Below are 19,380 nucleotides of genomic sequence, written 5' to 3'. Positions count from 1 at the left end.
GAACGAAACCGGGTTTTCGACATTTTGTAGCTAATAACCTGTCACTCGTCCAACATCATGTTGATCATTTTTATAACTTGGTCAAACATTATGACATTGTATCATCCTTGACTTCTGAAACAATCTACATCGTCAAATACCGCTCGTGAACCATCGTCGTCTTCAGACTTGTCTTGTTTAAAATCAAACAAACAAATAAATAGATAAAATTTAAAGAGCACAAAATGTACTTGATGATTGATAGTCAAACAAGAGATGGTGGCTCTGGAGCATCTGGGATAACCATGACTCACGCTGGCCTCGACACTGTGAATAACCACGACTCACGCTGGCCTCGACACTGTGAATAACCACTGTACACGTTGGCCTCGACACGGTGAATAACCACAACTCACGCTGGCCTAGACACTGTGAATAACCACAACTCACGCTGGCCTCGACACTGTGAATAACCACAACTCACGCTGGCCTCGACACTGTGAATAACCACAACTCACGCTGGCCTCGACACTGTGAATAACCACTGCTCACGCTGGCCTCGACACGGTGAATAACCACAACTCATGCTGGCCTCGACACTGTGAATAACCACTGCTCACGCTGGCCTCGACACGGTGAATAACCACAACTCACGCTGGCCTAGACACTGTGAATAACCACTACTCACGCTGGCCTCGACACTGTGAATAACCACTGCTCATGCTGGCCTCGACACGGTGAATAACCACAACTCACGCTGGCCTCGACACTGTGAATAACCACTGCTCACGCTGGCCTCGACACGGTGAATAACCACAACTCACGCTGGCCTAGACACTGTGAATAACCACTACTCACGCTGGCCTCGACACTGTAAATAACCACAACTCACGCTGGCCTCGACACTGTGAATAACCACAACTCACGCTGGCCTAGACACTGTGAATAACCACTACTCACGCTGGCCTAGACACTGTGAATAACCACTACTCACGCTGGCCTCGACACTGTGAATAACCACTACTCACGCTGGCCTCGACACTGTGAATAACCACTACTCGCGCTGGCCTCGACACTGTGAATAACCACTACTCACGCTGGCCTCGACACTGTGAATAACCACTACTCACGCTGGCCTCGACACTGTGAATAACCACTACTCACGCTGGCCTCGACACTGTGAATAACCACTACTCACGCTGGCCTAGACACTGTGAATAACCACTACTCACGCTGGCCTAGACACTGTGAATAACCACTACTCACGCTGGCCTCGACACTGTGAATAACCACTACTCGCGCTAGCCTCGACACTGTGAATAACCACTACTCACGCTGGCCTAGACACTGTGAATAACCACTACTCACGCTGGCCTCGACACTGTGAATAACCACTACTCATGCTGGCCTCGACACTGTGAATAACTAAAGAAAACTCATCGAATGTTGTAATCTCAAGATGTTTATTTTGCTCTTGACGGTACATGCAATGAAGACATCATCTGAAACAACACACAAGACAGATCTAACTAACAGATAATAACATACTTATTATCCTGACTACATACTGACTACTCATGACATACTAATAGATAATGCCGTACATGAACTAATATAACTATGGATACACATTTGTCTACATCCCCCCGAAGTTCATGGTTCCATGATTAGTTGATGGGAAGACGTCGTTGTTGTGGTGGTCTACCCCCATCCTCCAGAGGTTGGATCGTTTCCTTGAGGCCTTGCTTGTTGTGGTCGAGGAGGCGCTTCAAGGTAGCAGGGATTTTGTCAGTCGGTGCTGTAACTCTGCAGGATGTGGAGGGTGCGCTATGTTCAGGAGACCCTATTGTGGGGATTGCCGAGGGGTCTAGTGACGGCCGGGGATGAATGGTCTCATGGTCCAGCGTGACTGGGTGATCCATATCTGCCCCAAACGATACATCAGAGCCCTGTGGATCACGTCCATGAACTGGAGGTGTCATGGGGATCGATGGTTGCATCAAGGGGTAGGCCTTGGGTGACTGATTGGTGATCAAGTTGGATGGAGGTGCACATTCGATTTCTGTGGATGCAGGTTGGAAGGTGCGAAGGAAGCACCTGTTACGTGTCGTTAAGAGTCCTGATCCGTCAACTTTGACCACATACTGGTCATGGGGTAATGTCTCTACAATGCCGGTACGGTCCCATTTTTTGGGGGTGTTCCCTGTTTGGTTTTGGATGAAACATCTATCGCCGACTGACAGTCGTGTGAGTCTCCTTGCGTGCTCGTTCAGCACCTCGGAGGTTTTGGTAAATCGCGCACGGAGTGCGGACTCTTTGGAAGCCCAGGCCTCACGCCATGTGGAGCGGATGGCGGGATTGGAGAACTTCATGAGATGGTTCGTAAATGAGAAGGCATCGCGAATGGGGCGACCAAATGTAATTTGGGCTGGGGATATGTTGCAGTCTGGGTCCGGGGTATTCCGGAGTTGAAGGAGGGCACGAAGGAGCTTCTCGTTGTCGAGTGCTCCTGTAGCGCTGAGATTAGATCGTAGGAGCCTTTTGGCTGATTTGACAGCCACTTCAGCATGTCCTTTAGACAGTGGATGATAGGCGGATGATTTGCGATGCTTCACCCCCCATCGAGACAAGAACTCACGTATGGCGCTCGCAACGAATTCTGGGCCTCCAATCACTAGATAGTTCTTCCGGCACTCCAAATATCGAAAAGAATGATCTCAAGCATGCCATTAGGCCGCGCGGTCCCGCTTGAGGGGTTCCAGTTGGTGTCGAGAAGATTTCAGGCCATCCTGAGAGGCGATCACCAACTATAAGAAAATGGTGTCTCCAAAATCGAAGAAGTCTGCGAATATCTGTTCAAATGGGGTGGATGGGGGGATTGCTGGTTCGGATGGTAGAGGGGCCTGAGATGGGGCATTCTTGTTACAATCCTGGCATCTGGACCTGATCTGCTGAATGTCATTTGTCATACCGGGCCAGAAAACAATGAATTGAGCGCGAAGTTCCATTGCCGAGACACCCTGATGGGCTGAGTGAAGGCCTTCAAGAATCAGCTGGCGAAGGGATGATGGGACAACCACCCGGTCCTTGGAGAGGATAACGCCATCTGTCAAATACAGGGAGTCTTTGTATCGTACATACTCTTTGCAGGATGGATAGTCCAGCATTGAACCGTCTCCAATGGCACACATGATATCGGACGGGATAGGATCTCGTTGTGTTTCTCTAGCTAAGAGGCCATGAAATAGTTGATATGCTTTCAATATCTCGGCATATGGATGCTGCCACCATGAATTTGGCATAGTCCGCAAGGAAATCCACACCAACCTGGCTGTCTGGTGATGGGGATCTTGATGCAGCATCAGCTGCGCAGTTTGTTTTTCCAGGCATGTGCTCAATGTGAAAATGCCATGGTAAAGTGCATTGTTTCAGAGGGAAAAGCCTGGTATTTGAGATCTCATCGAGGGTTCGATCTCCATATATCTTCTTCAAAGGCTTATGGTCTGTGACTACGAGTATGTGTGGACAGCCTTGAGTAAAATAGCGGGTCTGTTCTAGACCCCATGCTATAGCTCGAGCTTCCCCCTCAATTGGTGCGTAGCGTTGCTCTGCCCGTCAGAAAGCGAGATCCAGCAAGTGTGATTTTCCAGCCACTCGGGCAACAGTCTGGCATACCTGAACTGCAGTGGCAATGCTGTTGAAGGAGAAAGTAGCCAATTCCACGAGCTGACCAGTCAGGACGAAGGCATGTTGGCTTCAAGATGTTAAAAATTTTGACACCTTTGTAGATGGCTTTGATGGTAGCCTCCTTTGACTCATGGAATGCCTGGTCCAGTGCGGGGGTCCAGAAAAACTTGTATTTCTGACTCAGGAATGGGCGGAAGTGTGCCATAGCATCGCGAAGCTGAGCAGAATTGGCGACTTGATTGACAAGTCCAAACCAACAGCGAATGTCTGTTGTGCAGGTGGGTGTGGGGAAGATGATGTCTTCATAAAGAAAACTCATCGAATGTTGTAATCTCAAGATGTTTATTTTGCTCTTGACGGTAAATGCGATGAAGACATCATCTGAAACAACACACAAGACAGGTCTAACTAACAGATAACAACATACTTATTATCCTGACTACTCATGACATACTAATAGATAATGACGTACATGAACTAATACAACTATGGATACACATATGTCGACAATAACCACAACTCACGCTGGCCAAGACACTGTGAATAACAACGACTCGCTTGTTCACCGCACTGTGAATAACCACGACTCGCTTGTTCACCGCACTGTGAATAACCACGACTCGCTTGTTCACCGCACTGTGAATAACCACGACTCGCTTGTTCACCGCACTGTGAATAACCACGACTCGCTTGTTCACCGCACTGTGAATAACCACGACTCGCTTGTTCACCGCACTGTGAATAACCACGACTCGCTTGTTCACCGCACTGTGAATAACCACGACTCGCTTGTTCACCGCACTGTGAATAACCACGACTCGCTTGTTCACCGCACTGTGAATAACCACGACTCGCTTGTTCACCGCACTGTGAATAACCACGACTCGCTTGTTCACCGCACTGTGAATAACCACGACTCGCTTGTTCACCGCACTGTGAATAACCACGACTCGCTTGTTCACCGCACTGTGAATAACCACGACTCGCTTGTTCACCGCACTGTGAATAACCACGACTCGCTTGTTCACCGCACTGTGAATAACCACGACTCGCTTGTTCACCGCACTGTGAATAACCACGACTCGCTTGTTCACCACACTGTGAATAACCACGACTCGCTTGTTCACCACACTGTGAATAACCACGACTCGCTTGTTCACCACACTGTGAATAACCACGACTCGCTTGTTCACCACACTGTGAATAACCACGACTCGCTTGTTCACCACACTGTGAATAACCACGACTCGCTTGTTCACCACACTGTGAATAACCACGACTCGCTTGTTCACCACACTGTGAATAACCACGACTCGCTTGTTCACCACACTGTGAATAACCACGACTCGCTTGTTCACCACACTGTGAATAACCACGACTCGCTTGTTCACCACACTGTGAATAACCACGACTCGCTTGTTCACCGCACTGTGAATAACCACGACTCGCTTGTTCACCGCACTGTGAATAACCACGACTCGCTTGTTCACCGCACTGTGAATAACCACGACTCGCTTGTTCACCGCACTGTGAATAACCACGACTCGCTTGTTCACCGCACTGTGAATAACCACGACTCGCTTGTTCACCGCACTGTGAATAACCACGACTCGCTTGTTCACCGCACTGTGAATAACCACGACTCGCTTGTTCACCGCACTGTGAATAACCACGACTCGCTTGTTCACCGCACTGTGAATAACCACGACTCGCTTGTTCACCGCACTGTGAATAACCACGACTCGCTTGTTCACCGCACTGTGAATAACCACGACTCGCTTGTTCACCGCACTGTGAATAACCACGACTCGCTTGTTCACCACACTGTGAATAACCACGACTCGCTTGTTCACCACACTGTGAATAACCACGACTCGCTTGTTCACCACACTGTGAATAACCACGACTCGCTTGTTCACCACACTGTGAATAACCACGACTCGCTTGTTCACCACACTGTGAATAACCACGACTCGCTTGTTCACCGCACTGTGAATAACCACGACTCGCTTGTTCACCGCACTGTGAATAACCACGACTCGCTTGTTCACCACACTGTGAATAACCACGACTCGCTTGTTCACCACACTGTGAATAACCACGACTCGCTTGTTCACCACACTGTGAATAACCACGACTCGCTTGTTCACCACACTGTGAATAACCACGACTCGCTTGTTCACCACACTGTGAATAACCACGACTCGCTTGTTCACCACACTGTGAATAACCACGACTCGCTTGTTCACCACACTGTGAATAACCACGACTCGCTTGTTCACCACACTGTGAATAACCACGACTCGCTTGTTCACCACACTGTGAATAACCACGACTCGCTTGTTCACCACACTGTGAATAACCACGACTCGCTTGTTCACCACACTGTGAATAACCACGACTCGCTTGTTCACCACACTGTGAATAACCACGACTCGCTTGTTCACCACACTGTGAATAACCACGACTCGCTTGTTCACCACACTGTGAATAACCACGACTCGCTTGTTCACCACACTGTTTCAGTACAGAACGCGAATTACTCACTAATCCGACCTGTTCGACACCCAGTCCGTCATTCCCCAATTTACGGGTATTTGTATGAAATGACAAGTGACGAGTGGATTTAAAATGACATCCTGACTCACATCTTATATGTCGATATTTTTCGCGCAGTTCACGTATACAGTACAGTACAGTACAGTAAATGCATAGTTTCCACAAACACTGAGACTGACCAGCTTTCCCAGGTTAGAATCTCGTGTCGAAGACAGAATCTGGTTCCGTGTTTCATGACGCAGCCTCGCATCTCCTCATGTGTAAATACTTTAATAAAATATTTTCCTTCATGGTAACAACATAACGGTTTTCCTCATTAAACAAGGAATAAACAATCGTGTGAGCACGCGCCTCTCGAGTCGCCACTCGCCATGCCCATTGGAATACCCAAGATCCTTTGCAGAGAATCCCTTAATTTTTTTTTATTTTTTTTTTTTTTTTTTTACCTCAGCCCGGGACGACCGACGTTTACGGCTTGATTTGTGTTCAACCCGAAACGTGTTGCTTTCCCTCATGATTATGAAATACCATTTTGTAAATTTACATTTCCTAATTTATAATAATCATATTGTTGTGAGGACCGTTATTCCTGATTTACCTCAATGATCTGATGCTGAGTCTCTGGGAGCATCACATTCACATCCCACACAGGTTGGTGGTCTCCGTCTTCCAGAGGCTCACTGCTGGTCGTGAACCCTCGAATCGACCTTTTTCAACACTCTGCTCCCCTCCCCCCAGTTTCCTGCCAGTAACCCTTCCTGGTGAAACTCCCACAATGCAGACTCACTGCTCACTTCCACTCTTTCATCAACCAATACTTTTAATAAATACCATTAATGTTACTAATAAGAGTCAATATATGGCGCACACAATTTCGAATTAACTTCCAATTGACAAAAACAAGTTTCAACCCATTCACTGTTGCAATGGAATGTCCCGACTCGGGGTGAAGACACAGAAGGAAAACTAGAGGGGGAGCACTCGGGAGAGTGCAAAACCTCCGCCGCCAATACTGCTGGGTCACTCAAGTGAACCTTATATCTTATTCATTAAATATGATGTCAACAGTGCTGACAGTTATAGTTCTTTTCTCCATTTTTTTGGAGGGGGAGGGGTTGGAAATCACTTATAACATGTAGAAATGCAAAAAAAGAAATCGAAATTTTGTTGAAAAAAAGTTGCAAAAAATTTTTTTTCTCTCACAATTTTTTTTGGGGGGGGGGTTGGAAATCACTTAAAACATGTGGAAATGCAAAAAAAAAAAAAATTCTCTTAATTTTTTTGGGGGGAGGGGTAACAATTTTGGGGGGGTTGGCAATCACTTAAAACATGTAGAAATGCAATAAAAAAATTTCTCTAACAACTTTTTTTTTTGGGGGGGGGGGACCAAGTCCAAAATCTAATGGCATGATCCTTGGACCATACCTAACCCCCCCCCACCAAGTCTCGTCGAAATCCGTCGAGGAGTTTTTCCGTAATACTGTTCACAAACAAACAAACAAACAAACAGAAAGGGGTGAAAACAGTAACCTCCGATTTTCGATGGAGGAGGTTAACAAGAAAAAGAACAAACAGAGATTGCAAACCCTTGCCAGGACTTCTTTTGAGTGGAGTGTTTTTTTATATCGGTTTTTGGGTAAATCCAACATGACTGCCAAACCATGTGACCTATGACGTCATATATGTGACCCTTTCGTTCCTCATGGATCGGCAGTCATATTGTTATGGTGCCAGGTTTGGTGGCGAGGACGACCGCTACATGGAGCTGTTGGACCATCTCCCACCAAACACCCGGAATTGAAGGTCGTCACTCCGGATAACTCCAAAGTCGACGGGTCGCTTATGGACCGTGGACGCCAATATTTCGACCGCACGGTTAGGGTCTTTTTGTTTGATTCCAATTTACCTAATTAGCCGCACGGTCGAGCTACCGGGAAAGCCACACCCTCGGCCGGCTTTGTCCGAACCGAGTCGCTGTTAGCGACTCGGATCCGGCGTAACCGAGCGGAAATTACCAAAGCCATGCCGGCCCAAATGACAACTTACGGCACAATCGGCCTTCCTAATTCTCAAGCCCGAACCATACTGGGTCAATGAAAGAAAGCACAGACAACGAACTGGAACATTTAACAGTCATTTATTTACAATGTACGAGGGAGGGAAACACAGAGCAGACAATCACAAATATGCAGGAAGTATTTACAATGATCCAATCACTTAAACGATTTCTACTTATCAAACTGGACACAGACAGAAACACACACCCAAAAAGAAATGGACCTCATGGGTCTTTATTCGGCCCTTCAGCTCGGGATGGAAGGCGAGCTGAAGGTCAGAATCTGGCCAGGTACCTGGCCGCCTCATGCGGTTTCACCGGCTCCAACCCACCACAGTGGGACTCGAACCCACAACCCAGAATCCAACGAGCCCCCGATCCTGGCTGCCACGAACAATACGAGCACCACAGAACACCTCCGCCACGAGGAACCCGAAAAAGATCGCAGACCGCCAAAAGACCTCGAAAAAGACCTCAGACCAGACCAAGACCGCAGACAACGACTGCAGACAACAGCTCGCCACCTTCCTTATCCCTGCCCCCGGGCGGGTGGAGGGATCCGCTCTGAGGTAACTCGCCTCCGGATTGGTCGGGGGGCGTCGGGCGATCGGTGTCCTCCCCTCATTGGATGAGGTGAACATTCCATCTGGCTGGAATCGGCCCTGAGGTGACTCACCCCCGACTATGTCTGTGGCCTCGAACCATGTGCGTATTGGCGCCGTGGTGTGAAGTGAATTGATGTAGAAAACTAACTTGAAAGAAACTCGCAGCGCACACATGACATTCCCATTTGACATACGGGAGGAATTCTAACTCTCCACATATACTTAACGAAATAACTAAACTTTGGGTCAACTGTACGTGTGAATGCGAATGGTTTCCAGATTCAAAACAATATGTGTAAAATTTGGCCTCGATCTTTTCAGCCATTTCAGAGAAGAAGATTTTTGTAAGTTTATTTTTTTTAAAACAATATGGCTGCCGAGTCACGTGACCGATGACGTCATCGAATTTTTTGCTGTGGACCATTTTATCCCAAGATGGCCCTCAAAGATTTTCATACTGATCGGATATGGCATTCTACATATGCAATTATGACGTCATAACGAGGGCACCTATGACGTCATAAAAAACACTTATTCCCCATGAGAAGTACATGCCATGTGCCAAGTTTCAATTTTTTCCTTGGTGCGGTTTCAGAGATACAGAGGTCCAAAGTTTTTCCCTTTTTTCAACATGGCTGCCACACAACGTGACCGACGGCATCTTAATTTCGGGGGAAGACTGAGGCTGACCATGTGAAAAATCTGGACGCAGTGCTCCGTAGACTTTCAGATGCAGGAATGACTGTTCGCAAGGAAAAATGTGTTTTTCAAGCCAAGGAGGTGGCGTATCTGGGCTACAGGATCGATGCAGAGGGACTACACCCTGCAGTTGACAAGGTTCGAGCGGTGGTGGAAGCTCTTGTTCCCAGGAATGTGTCAGAACTGAAATCCTACCTGGAGCTCTTGAACTACTATGGGCGTTTTCTACCTAGCCTGTCAATAGTACTTGCACCACTCAACGCTACGCTAACTAAAGCAGCCATTTGGAATTGGGGACGAAAGCAAGATGAATCTTTCAAGGCTTCAAAACAACTGTTAAGTTCTTCCAAGGTTCTGGTTCATTATGATGCAAAGAAAGATCTACTACTTGCATCTGACCCTCACCATACGGCGTTTGGGCAGTTTTGTCTCATCGTATGCCGAATGGAACCGAGAAACCGATCGCATTTGCTTCACGCAGCCTCGCATCTGCAGAGAGAAAATACTCTCAGCTCGAGAAAGAAGGCTTGGCGGTTGTTTTCGAGGTGAAGAAATTCCGTTCATACCTTCTTGGTTGGCATTTTGAAATCACCGGCCACAAGCCACTGCAGTCCTCATTGAGTGCTGCCAAAGGAGTTCCTGTGTTAGCTTCTTCGAGGATACAACGCTGGGCACTAATTCTGGCATCATGATTACTCTTTCTCGCACAAGCCAGGCAAGTATATGGGGCATGCTGATGCCATGAGTCGTTTGCCTTTATGGGAAAGCCCAAAATTTGTGCCCACTCCTGAAGACACTGTACTCCTCATGGAATTCCTGGATTCTTCACCAGTCACGGCTGAAGAGATTCGTCATTGGACGGATCATGATCCAGTTCTGTCACGCGTGCGCCGTTGCATAAGCAATGGTTGGCCTGGTTCACCACATACAAGGCTCCAGGCATATTCACCGTGCGAATCTGAACTGAGTGCCCAAGATGGGGTGTCTCCTGGGGTAGTAGGGTTGTAGTTCTCCCACCAGGGAGAACGAGAGTGCTGGAATGGTGCGAATGAAGGCGTTTGCGAAGAGCTATGCTTGGTGGTCAAATCTCGATTTAGATATCGAGAGTTCAGTTCACAACTGCAATTCGTGTCAGGCAAACCCAAAGTTGCCTGCATCATCACCGATGCATCCTTGGGAATGGCTCCAGAAACCTTGGGAGCGCATACACATTGATTATGTCACACAATCTTTGTGTAAAATGAATCTGGTCATTACTGATGCCTAGTCTAAGTGGATGGACGTGCATCCTATGACAACAACTCATCAGAAGCCACCATTGTAGTGTCGTGATAGAGATGCTTAGCAGGCAGACACGAGCGGGGGAACAGTCGAGCCGGGCTGTGTTGCACATGCGGGAGCGCGGGCGTACTTTGCCCACCACTCTCCTTTATTACGTACTCAGCACACTCACAAGCTGCGGCGACTATGGCATCACTACGACGCCTCAGGCGGCGCGCACTCCTTATATTCCTGGCAGACACGATGCTCACGACGACCACTCCCCCCATCATCATGCCCCGCCCCGCAGGCCCGCAGGCTATACCACACTCCTCCCTCCTAAAACTATGATTATTAAATGATCACCATCATAATAAGCATAAACAGCCCGAAGTACTACGGTATAACAGTAGACAAGGTACAAAAAAGAAAACAGCGAAGTATAAAAGCACATCACATCATACAACGTGTGAAGCGAGCTACTGGAGAAGCACAGCAGCACTACACAGCGAAAACGCCCCCAGGCGGCTCATGCTTACATGGCCCTCGGCGAGGTCGTGGCGACCTCCCGAGCAAACCTCCCCCGGCACCATCAAACGCCTCCGGCCCACAAGGCGGCACATCTCCCCCAGGCAGACCTGAAGCAGATAAACATTCCGAGGCCGGAAGCCCGCTGTCTGGAAGCCATGGCGCCAGCGCCAGACTCGATTGACCTTGGATGGGGGCGCTGAACAGCGCCGCTGGCTGGATGCAACCAATGCTCCACAACAACCCACGCACCACAATCAGTTGAGATGCCAACGCCCGTCTAAACGGCCTTGAGCGAACCCAGAGAGCTGCGCTCCCGCCGCCAGAACCTCGCCCTCGGGTCTCGACGAAAGCATCGAAGAGAGCACCGGCACACCTGGAGGTACGAACTGGAGATCCAGCCCGAGGTGCGCCAGCCAGCCCCGACCCAAAAGGACGGGCCCCTCCCCTCGCACCACAAACACCGTGAGTAGGGCGCTTCGCCCCCGGTAGAGCACCGAGACGTCGGGCGCCGCAAGCGGCGCAATCGCTTCGCCGGTGTACGTGTGCGATGCGAGGGCAGCACGAGTGGACTCCATCCGACACCCGATCAGTGCCCCGATCACTTCGACATTCACTGGCTTCGGTCCTGTCACCGTAGGACCAACTGAAACCAGGCTCAACATGGGCAGCCTCAGTGCCCCGGTCACCTCAACCTCCCCTGCCACTGATCTTGTCACCTCCGGATCAATTGGAAGCAGGTCTAACACCGGCAGCATCTCCCGCTCCGGGTCGCTGGAATCTCTGTGCCCAGGCCGCAAAACTCGATCCGGGACGTTACCGTGTACGCCATGCACCGAACACCGCACCGGCAGTAGGTCTCGACCCGGGACGGAAGGATCGCTTCGCACACCGCCACCAATGACTGTCATGATGGGCGATGACTCTCGGCACACACACCGTAGACGCCCCCGAGTGCTCAGACCGCCGTCCGAGTGATCGTATCGCAAAAGCCGTCCACGACCCGCGCGCGGCCGTACGCGCCTGGCACATCGCGCTGACCTCCGGACCACTTGCTGCGCACCGACCATCGAGACCCCGGACATTCTTCAGAGCTTGCGCGACGTCCAACGCCGCGTTCGAGCCGAACTGCGTGTCCTCGTTCTTTAGCCGTGGCTTTGCAGAAATCACTCCCCCGATTTGTCGTGCCTCAATAAAACGAACACTGAGCGCGGCCGTTGCCCACTCAACATGGCCGAAGTCGACTCCGACGAAGGTGGGCACGCGTTCGTGCGCCGTGCACCGACCTTCTGCCATGCTAGTGCTGGCGAGACCCTTGGCTCCGTAGCCTGGAACCGCATGGGTTATTCGCTGCCGCCCTGCACATGCCGATCCGAAGATCCTCGTCAGCCAACTGTAGTGTCGTGATAGAGATGCTTAGCAGGCAGACACGAGCGGGGGGACAGTCGAGCCAGGCTGTGTTGCACAAGCGGGAGCGCGGGCGTACTTTGCCCACCACTCTCCTTTATTACGTACTCAGCACACTCACAAGCTGCGCGACTACGGCATCACTACGACGCCTCAGGCGGCGCGCACTCCTTATATTCCTGGCAGACACGATTCTCACGACGACCACTCCCCCCATCATCATGCCCCGCCCCGCAGGCCCGCAGGCTATACCACAACCATCAGTAAATGAGAACCACATTTGCTACACATGGGTTACCCACAACTTTGGTGTTGGATAATGGCCCATCATTCACTCATACAGAATTTCAAAAAGTTTGTGGATGTCAATGGAATCACACCCACCTCAACTCAGCTACGTACCATCCAGGGTCCAATGGGTTGGCTGAACGTTCAGTGCAAACATTTAAGGGGGGTATGAAGAAACTCAAACAGGGTAGCATTGAGTCAAAAGTGGCCCGATTCCTTTTCACATACCGTATAACACCCCACTCAACCACTGGGCGAGCACCATCAGAGCTTTTGATGGGAAGGAAGCTGAAGACCCATCTTGACCTATTACAGCCAGATAGAGTCTGTAAAGGTTCGCAGCGTGCAAGCGAAGCAGAAGTCGTGGCATGACAGACACACCAAGGTGAGACCTTTTAGTGTGGAAGATCGTGTCTATGTGCTCAATTTCGGAAGTGGAAATCCCTGACTGGGAGGAACTGTTATTGAGAAATTTGGTTCTTCCCTCATTGTGAAACTCTTGGATGGCCGAAATGTGAGGAGACATGTGGATCACGTGAAACTGTCAACTTGTGATGTAACCGGCCATGTATATGGTCCATCTGAACCATCCGTCGAGGCCAACATATGGGAAAGGCCTGCAAACATCATTCCAGAGGGCAACACTCCAGAAAGCTCTTGCAGAGAACATTTTCAGGGTGCTCCGGCTGTGGAGAAATGTGAACCACCACCTCCTGCAACACCATTGGAAGAGCAGGTACTCCATCGCTCTTCCCACCTCAGAAGACCTCCTCATCGTTTGGTCTTGTGAATAGTATGCATACGAGTTAACTTGGAATTAACTTTCATCGATGATTTTGTGGTACTGTTACTCACAATGTTTGGTATACTGTTGTTGAAGGCAAACTGTTATGTTATGGAAAGTGGGTGAGGCTTAATCTTGTGACTTTGATGATTTTTGTGGAATTGCTACACGAGGGCATGCCTGAAGTTAGGAGTGTATTGGGATGAATGGTAAGTTTGCAAGTTTAAGCTTAAAAAGGGAGGAGTGTAGCATACGCTGCCTATCATCATCGGTGGTTTGGGCTGGGGGTGCGGGGGAGTGACATCAGGGAGGTGCGACAATGGCGGTGATCCTGGAGGCTGCCTGTGTGAGCTCTGATTAAAGAGCAGGTTGCGGGTCACCAAACATGTTCTGAAAATGTATCAATGTGATTATATGTGCATTAAATAGTTCGATGCAAACTATTGTGGTTGCCTAACTTTTGCGAAAATTAATGAAATTTAACTCCGAAGTTGTTATTTCTCGAGGCTGTTGAAAAAAACAGCCAAGTGCCATTTATGGATGTTGACGTCACGTTCTCCAAAACAAAGCGGCCGCTCAGTCGCTCATTGAAGTGTTCAGTTCAGCGGGCCGTTCTTTCGCTTTTTTGAGCTTGCGACTGTCTATATTATCCTTTTTTATTTTGAATTGTAGAAAAAAGTTATTTGGATATTTGTACATCATGTCTCGTACGTATGTCATCATGTTTTGCGAAAATGGCTGGAAAACGGGTAATTGCTCCCACCGATTCCCGAAGGAATCAAACATTCACCGGCAGTGGATAAGATTTGTACAAACAAAATGGATGAATTTTCCCCAAGAGAAAACTGGGTAAAGAGGACCCTTTGGATAGACTTGTCATTTGTGGTGACCATTTCACAGCCGAGGATTACGAAGGCATAAACACATCTGATCACCACTCTGTGAATTTGAGTTGTTGGTTGACAAGTTCTCCAGATACTGCTCTGTCACAGAATCAATTGTTGAGTTGAAGTGAGAAAAACCTTGAAATGTATTCTTAAAGAGTACATGGAAAAACACATAAATAAACTTTCTGAAAAACACAAGCATGAAAAAATTTCTCAACAAATCAACTTATTGTTGATTAAATTACTTTTTTTAACAGCATCAGCAAATTGGGCTATTTCTTTTCAATTGTAAAAAATTGATCAATTTTCCACTTTTTTTCTTAATTTGGTAGAATATTTCCCAATGAGGCTAAACATGTTTTGGTATTTATATGCCACAACAGTCTCTTGAAAGTTGGGGTTTGTTCTAACTGTTCACTTTCGCTGGGGTCAAGCTCAGCTGTCAGATAGACTTCAACGCCAAGACTACGGTGTATAATATATTTGGGTCCATTATTGATTCATTCTATTTCTGACTCTTGAGTGACGAGAGGGTTAAAAATTATTATATCAAGTCACAGACGAATCAAACTTTACATTATTTTATGCATCGAACAAGAAAATGAAAATCTACAAACCAATCTGTCTGGGGGAGTCTGTCAGTGTGAACTGCCGGACAGTCAGTCCTGCCACTTGTACACGGAATAGGCCGTTTTCTGGCACTTGCAAGGGGCTCAAATTTATATGGCTCAGGGTCAGAAACTCCATAGTATAAATTCCCATCATCCTCCGACTCGTCCTCAGCAATATCGGAATGAAAACACTCAATTTCATCGCCGCTGAAATCACTCTACGATTCACATCTCGCCATTGTTCACACGCTGTTTCCGAATGTTCACGAAGTTTTCGGAGAACGTGACGTCACAGCATCTTCGGTAAATTCCGGTCTGTTTTTCGATCACTGACAAAAGTTTTTACTTAAAAGTTAATTTTAGCATATTTTGAGTTTCAAATGTAAGAAAATAATTGCCCAACGATTATTAATGTGATTACAACCTTGGAATCACGTGAAGTCATCAGAGACCCAAAACCTGCTCTTTAAACAACTCCTTGCCTGGAAGGTCGAGCCTCTGAGTGACATATTACAGCATATCATAAATATCAATATTGTTTTGTAATAACACTAATATTATGCTATTATCATTCGTGTTGTTATTACTTTTGTTATTAAAAGCGGCCTGGGAAAAAAGCCACGATGAGCTATCTTGACATGGATATACACCTCAACACGGACTTCACCCAAGGCGGAAGAGGAACAGCCCTTTGTGGAGAGGGGAATTAGTCACTACAACCTCCATCAATTGCCCTTTAGTCCTGTCAGGTTTGGTTGAGATTGGATAAGTAACCACCGAATGTATCGCAGTCAAAAAACCGTTACAGACAGACACAGACACCAAATGGCGTATTGTAGTGTGATGGTTTGGAAGACTTTTAACACCTACAGAATGTGTCTGCGTCGGATTACATTTTATATTTATTAACGAAAAGTTTTTCTGCCTGAATTAGATATTTTTTAGATCCTCGTGGAGGATCTCTAAGTCTTACTCACGTTGTTGTTCTTCTGCTTCTTCTTGTGGACTTTTTTGTTTCACAGCCTACAGTTTTCATCGAAACTTCCTGAAACTTGGCATATATATGTAAAAATACCCTGCGCAGACAGTAACCATTTCCGATTTCGAAAATTCCTCCTAGAAAAAAAAAGTTATGACGTCAAAATATCTTCGCTAATGGAAATCGCCTAAAAAATTATCTCCGAAACTAGACAAGCTTTTTGAATTCTGTTTGCGGGAATTGAACAGGGAATTAGCAGAGATGAATTACCACACATATGATACATCACTATTGTAAAGACTCTTTCTATGGCCATAGTATGGAGAGAGAGAGTCAAAGAGGATTTTCGAATACACGGTTTATTCGATAGAGCACACGCATGCGGAGGTGATGTGGCGGCTCAACCAACAGACTGCAGAGCTGCCCAACCACACTGAAATTCCACATTCCAAAAACCCTCTTATATACAATCTATCTCTACAATTGGTGTGATAAGAGCACCAGATGTGGACTCAAAAATGTGCTAATGCCTAATGGGCTCTTTTTCCCCTTTCCCGAGGAAAGTTGAAACGGTCAAACCACATATCTTAGAGTTCTGCAACTTCTCCTAGGCAGCCCCCCTACGTTAGGCTTATCTTATCGCTGGTATATGTTGAGAGTAAAGGCAAAGCCCTTTTATTTCCCAGAGGTGAAATGTGTGGGTCGGCTGAAACAAAAATGTAACATTCCTCCCAAAGGCGCATTTGGTTAGTTTGTGGAGACTGCACAAATGATAAAGGAACTATAGAGGTTTTAAAATACATTTCAAAGTATACAAGAAAATTGGTTCGAATCCCGACATCTAACTGCTCAGTACATATTTGACTATGGATCAAATGTGGCCATTAATGACACTCTTCACAACTATGACGTCATATCAATTTTTTTGACGTCATTCCTATTTTTTGACATTTTTTGTTTCACAACCCAGAGTTTTCATCGGATCTTCGTGAAACTTGCCATGTATATGCAGAAAGCCCACGCGCAGGCAGTAACCATCTCCGATTTTGGAAATTCTTCTGAGAAAAAAAGTTGACATCAAAATATCTCCGCTAATGGAAATCGCCAAAAAAATTATCTCCGAAACTCGGCAAGCTGTTTGAATTCTGTTTGCGGGAATCGAACAGGGCATTAGCAGAGATGAATTACCGTACATATGATACATCACTATGACGTCATATCAATATTTATGACGTCATTCCTATTTTTTGACATTTTTTGTTTCACAACCCAGAGTTTTCATCGGATCTTCGTGAAACTCGCCATGTATATGCAGAAAGCCCATGCGCAGGCAGTAACCATCTCCGATTTTGGAAATTCTTCCTAGAAAAAAAAGTTGACGTCATAATATCACCGCTAACGGAAATCGCCAATACCATTATCTCCGAAACTAGGAAAGCTGCTTGAATTTTGTTTGCGGGAATCAAGCCGGGCATTAGCACAGATAATAATTTATCGCAAACCTGATACATCACAATGACGTCATATTCGTTTTTTATGACGTCATCATTAAGAGGACGAGGATCTTAGTTCATTTGAGCTTGTTTTGTCCATAATTATTAACTTTAAAAAAAAAAAAAATATATATATATATATATATATATATATATATATATATATATATATATATATATATATATATATATATATATATATATATATATCATTCTCAACCTCCAGTTGCTTAAATATAAAATTTCTCCATAATTATTTGACAATGAAATTCCCAAGTCCGCCCTATTATTGTAAAAAAAAAAACCTACCAAATTACCAGGATGGTACGGAGGCAGCACGGAGGTTCGAAACAGCAAGGAAGGAGTCGTCGGATCAGTTCAAACTTCGGTCATATTTGCGTAAGTAATAAATAAACGGTCGCGCCAGAAAAACGATTGGGAGAAAAGGGCGTATTGAGTGCGTGTTGTGCTAAAAGGTTGTATAAAAATAATGAATAGGAGTTGCGCGACAGTTCTACAGAGAAACAAGGACAAATGTGTCCAAGAGCAGCGTCCTAAAGGTTTTGTCGGCTAAAAAAAAAAAAATTTATTTTTAAAACAACAACAACTTCCGATATTTCGTCACGTGCCTTGATTAAGCCAATAGCGAAACCCGTCATAATGTATTTACATATTTACGATATATGGTGAATTTACTAAATAAATAATGTATTTACGAAATTACAATACGATAAATGGAATAATCTTTAAATAGTAACGTGAACTTTTCGAAACTTTAAAGCAAATGTCCGAATATATTTAAAAGTTCATGATAGACGCTCTCAAAAGGCACCGTCTATGTGAGGATGTGTACATGTGCTCAATATTTAAGGAGATCTGGATCTTATATATACAAGAGCCGAGTCCGAGAGATTAGGGTTTTGTAAGAAGAAGAAGAAGAAGAAGAAGAAGAAGAAGAAGAAGAAGAAGAAGAAGAAGAAGAAGAAGAAGAAGAAGAAGAAGAAGAAGAAGAAGAAGAAGAAGAAGAAGAAGAAGAAGAAAAAAAAAAGCAACGCCGAGCACTCAATGAGCAGCGTTCGCTCCGCGAGACGCTGCTAAAAAGTGAACCGTAAGAACCCATAAAGCACAAATGCAAGAATGAAACTCATAACCGGAATTACGTCACACGCCAACTTCCGGTTAAGCGCCATTTTAGGTTTTTGCCAATTCTTTTGACATTTTATGAACAACATATTCGTTGTGTTTGTTTCCTTTTGACATATTTTCGTATTCCATTTTTATTATCCCTCTCTTTGGAAGGTCCGTTTTATGGGTTAACATTAGCAAAGACAAAAAACAACAACAACAGCAGAGAAAATGTGCAGGCGGAATCGCCTTTCCACGCATCGTTTTCTGTCGATACCGAAAGGACACACAACAGAAGGTCAGGTGGAGTTCAAAATCAAGTTCGTATATTTTTGCGGAAAGCAATGGCAATTGTTTAAAGGTTTTAAAGCTTAGCCTTGGAGCTCTGTAGATAAGTTTTAGTTGATAAATGGTGAAAAACCTTTATGGTTGA

The 19,380-nt window shown here is 46.3% G+C and overlaps 1 protein-coding gene across 8 annotated transcripts in view; it reads right to left on the bottom strand.

The window, feature by feature from the left end:
- The window catches only part of PBRM1 (polybromo 1), a 256,688-nt gene extending 238,291 nt beyond the window's left edge, over nt 1–18,397 (bottom strand). For 4 of the 8 annotated variants that reach the window (XM_085898353.1, XM_085898360.1, XM_085898361.1 and 1 more), the window contains exon 1: nt 6,405–6,630. The gene's annotated coding sequence lies outside the window, so the exon portion shown is untranslated. Of the gene's footprint in view, nt 1–6,314; nt 6,335–6,404; nt 6,631–6,823; nt 6,981–18,131 lie in introns of those variants that run through there. The other 4 variants (XM_085898354.1, XM_085898359.1, XM_085898355.1 and 1 more) reach the window with 4 other exon arrangements.
- Nucleotides 18,398–19,380: the final 983 nt, after the last annotated feature.

Source organism: Eptatretus burgeri, chromosome 10 (genome assembly GCF_056783735.1).
Source record: "Eptatretus burgeri isolate ZD-2024b chromosome 10, Ebu_testis_v1, whole genome shotgun sequence".
Lineage (NCBI taxonomy): Eukaryota > Metazoa > Chordata > Myxini > Myxiniformes > Myxinidae > Eptatretus > Eptatretus burgeri.
Note: the sequence above shows the minus strand (reverse complement) of the source record. Positions and strands in the feature narration are given on the sequence as shown.